Source organism: Leucopleurus acutus (assembly GCF_964270905.1).
Source record: "Leucopleurus acutus genome assembly, chromosome: X".
NCBI classification, from domain to species: Eukaryota; Metazoa; Chordata; class Mammalia; order Artiodactyla; family Delphinidae; genus Leucopleurus; species Leucopleurus acutus.
The window spans coordinates 51,814,126-51,818,205 of NC_139148.1; the positions used below are offsets into that span (position 1 = coordinate 51,814,126).

General features: G+C 48.7%; 1 pseudogene across 1 annotated transcript; it reads right to left on the reverse strand.

Annotated features, from left to right (window-relative positions):
- Positions 1-2,052: 2,052 nt before the first annotated feature.
- On the reverse strand, positions 2,053-3,147 carry LOC309977807 (beta-parvin-like; annotated as a pseudogene). Its single transcript has one exon. The product of its transcript is annotated as a beta-parvin-like (transcript).
- Between the last annotated feature and the right edge of the window lie 933 nt (positions 3,148-4,080).

The window sequence follows — 4,080 nt, forward strand, 5'->3', positions numbered from 1 at the left end:
ATTTCTCACATTCATGGTAAAAAGTGTGTCCTGTGGGGCCTCCTAAGCAGGGTGAAAAGGTCTTAAATGACAAATCCACTGTAACTTTCCAAACTTCTTAAGACTTCAAATTATTTCTTCTACAGTAAACCAAGGATAGGTCTGGCATTTGTAATTCACTTACCATGGACCACATTTTGGGCCATGTGTTAGCCAACCAACCAAACTCATAGAGCCCTTTGTAGTTCTCCTAGTTGCAACATTAAATGTGGGATCTCTGCTTAGTGGGCCTATGTCAATAAATTCACCCTGATCCAACTTTATGTTCTTTCCACCATTATCCCACATCCTTAATAACCATTTCCACACATATCCTCCTATTTGTCTGTGTAAATTAGAAAATATCTAGTACCTCTTATGGAGTATAGCATACCTTCTCATGTGTTACATTTGCCTGCACTTTTAGGGGCCTGATGGAACTTGAGTCTTTTTTTGTTTTGTTTTTGTTTTGTTTTGTTTGTCTTGTTTTTTATTTCTAAGCCTTGAGCATTGGTATTCAATTTAATATTAACAACTTAATAGCTCTGATCTACAGCAGAAAGGCAAAAATCAAAGAGAAGAGAAAGGCCCATCTTGCTGGGGCAGTGAATACTGAGCAAACTCAGAGGGTCGGCATGTCATAAAAATCCCAGCTCAGGAGCCAGGGGTTGGGAGAGGGTATGACCCAGTGTAGGACCCGCCTGAGACCCAGCCAATGGGTCCCCATTTCTCTCCCAAGCCAAGGTGGGTGAGGAGTGAACAGCACACAAATGAGAATCACATTTCCTATGACAGGGTGCCCCACGGATGCCGACAGGGCTCAGGAGAGCTGGGACTTGGGGAGGAGAGACGTGAACACTTCACATCCCCCTGTTACAGGCTGAGCTGTGTACCCCCAGAACCCACATGTTAAAGTCCTAACCCCCAGGACCTCAGAATGTGATGGTATTTGGGGACAGGGTCCTTATAGAGGTAATTAAGGTAAAATGAGGTCATTAGGGTGGACCCCAATCCAATCCTCCTGGTATGCTTATAAGAAGAGATTAGGACACAGAGACACAGAGGAGAGACACATGAGGATGCAGGGAGAAGACAGCGGTCTACAAGCCAAGCAGAGAGGCCTGGAAGGTACCATCCCTGCTGACACCTTGATCTCGACTTCCAGCCTCCAGAAGTGTGAGAGAATAAATGTCTGTTGCCTAGGCACCACCACCACCACCACCACCACCCGATTTGTGGCACTCTGTTATGGCAGTCCAAGCACATGAAGACAACTTGCTTTCTAAAAGATTTTTTAAATGAATCCATCCCCAAACAGAGCCTCTGGGACTGGAAACATCCCACCCGAGCTGTCTCCAGCTGCATTGTAAAGCCAGTTCAGGGCCGGCTGATAGATACAGCCCATTCAGCCATAGCAAGAAATAAAGAAATGCCTCAGAAATCTTTCGCACCATGGACCATGGAAGCTGGGTCCTCTAGGTTCCAGATGTCTGTGCAAAAGCTAAATGAAAACAACACTGAGTGGCCGAGAAGTAGGGATGTGAGTGGACACTGCAGTCACAGCTAAAGCTTCTGGGACTTATGAGTGAAGTTTTTAAAACTGTAAAATGCTTTTTGGTAAAGAGGCCAATGTGACCCCTGCCCAGGAGATTCCACCAGGACAGACAAGTCATCGCCAATGCTGCAAAGCTGCCAGTATGTTTCTCATGCCCTGTGATAAGCTGGAACGACAGGCGCTCCCCTCCCAGGGACTGAGGGTTGGGGTTCTGGCTTTTTTCTCTTCCATCTTTTGATCAACAAGGGACACAGCACCCCGTGGCACCCCAAGTGAAGGGAGGCTGCAAACTCGAGCACTGGTGTTTGGAACCTTCATTTCAAAGGATGCCACCCACTGCAGAATTACAGGGAAAAGAGGTTAAGAGCATCAACCAGAAGAAGGAGGGGTGTGGGTGGGGAACAACCGCAGGCTTGGAGGGGAGGCCAGGGCACCTCTCGAAGCACCATCCCTGCCACGGTCTCTGCTGCTCCCCGCCATCACTCCACGTGCTTGTACTTGGTGAACAGGTTGTAAAGAACCTGCAGGGTGGATTTGAGGTCCAGGTTCACCACATCTTAGGGGCAAGCCTTGGGTTTCTTAAGGACTCCATCCAGCATCAGTTCAAAGGCAAATGGCACGTGGTAGACCTTTTGATCGAAGCTGTCTATGGTCAGGTAGAAGTTGTGCAGGCATACAAAGTAGTCTTCCAGAAGCCCCATGAACAGAACCTGGTACACGCCATCTGCAAACTGGGTCTCTAGTTCCATCACCCCCAAATTCAGCTTGTTCATGTGCTTGTTCACAAACGTGATGAGAGACTTCTTCAGCACATTGTGCTTGTCTGGGGCGTGGTCGAAGAGCGTGTCGAAGGCATCCCACTCAAACCAACCCATAATCATCTCGGTGGTCGTGGTCAGCTCCTCCATGACATGGCTGGAGTGTAGCAGGCCTTCCCACTTCCGCACGACCACGACTTGCAAGGAGAAGTGTGCGGGAAGGTAGATCAGGCCCGGAAGTGCATAGCCAAGGCCATGAGGAGGTGAAGGATGGCCACCAGGTTCTTCCCGTGAATCGAGTCCACGGTCCACTGGAGCACCCGGCCGTGAGGCCACAGCAGCTCCTGCACCACCTCCAGCACCATCTGCAGCTTCTGCTTCAGCCCTAATTTCAGACTGGGTCACCTCAGCCACGTTCAGCTTGTGGTCTGCCAGTTTTTCCAGGAGCTTCTGCAGCACCTGCCCATCATACAGGTCCTCCTCCAGCTGCTTCACGATGATCCTCTCCTCCATCAGGACATCATTGATCCAATCGATGAGAACCTTGACCAGCTCCTTGAATCTGGGGTCATCCCTGGAAGTGCAGTCAATCACCGTGTGCTCCTAATTCTCCTCGAGCAAGGTGTCTTCTGGGTAGATCTCCACTGAGGCAGGGGACATTGGCGAGTTGATGGCATTTTTCCCTTCGTGCAGGTCACTCACCTCCTTGGCCTTCTTCTTCCTCACGAACGTGCCGCCCAGCTTTCCCAGGAACGACTTGTCCTTCTTCATCCTGTGGGGCTGCAGGGCGGGAAAGCACAGTGTTGTGGAGGACATAGGGCATGTGGGGACCCCAGCAGCTGGGCACCTGCGCAGTGCCTGTGGGGGCTTCCCTGGTTGCTGCCACCTGGTCTGGAACTTGAGTCTTGCTATAGGTCTACAAGCAGAGAGAAGTGGTGGGGTAGGTCCTGAGGCACATCAGCAGTGTCTTTCAAGGAAACTTCCTCAGGGGAGGCCATTACAGTTTCCTCAGGTGGCACAGGGTTAAGCTCCTCAGACTGGGGTTCAGACGCTGCTTCTACTGGCAATGATGACGCATGAGATTTGAGGGTCTCGATGTCCCCAGCTTCATCAGGGTCTTCCCACGTGTGCCCATCCAACTTTCAAGATCCCAATCCTTCCCAACCAAAGCCTTCACTTTAATGGTAGACTTGTGGCACAACTGGGGATCCAATTTGCAGTGTAATTCAGCCACTCACAGGATGAGATTCTGGGTTTTGTTTTCAGCAATCTCAACCCTGTGGGCAGACATAGATGCTTTCAGGTCCTTTATGCATTGTTTAAACAGGGAGTTTGAGTCTCTGAGCTCATTCTTTTCTTTTCGTACTTTGTTCAGTGCCATTGGGAGCAGCTAGCATTTCTCATTATATTCCATATTTTGACAAGAATATTTGAATGTACATAGTCACCCAGATTTTGCCTCTTATAAGTACTTGATGAGGAGCATCCCATGATGAGATTTTGTGTACCTCTATTGCCACATTATGCCATGGACTATCAGTACACTCTTTACTACTAGAAATAGAGTCATTAGTGTCTTTAAATATAATCAAATTAGAGGGTCAGTTCCAGTATCTTAACAACCAATTCAGAAAACTCATCCTTAAGATTCTGTTCTTTAGAACCAATCCTGGTACCAAAATCTGCATGAGTCAGGGTTCTCCAGAGAAACAGAACCAATAGGATGAATGAATGTGTGTGTGTGTGTGT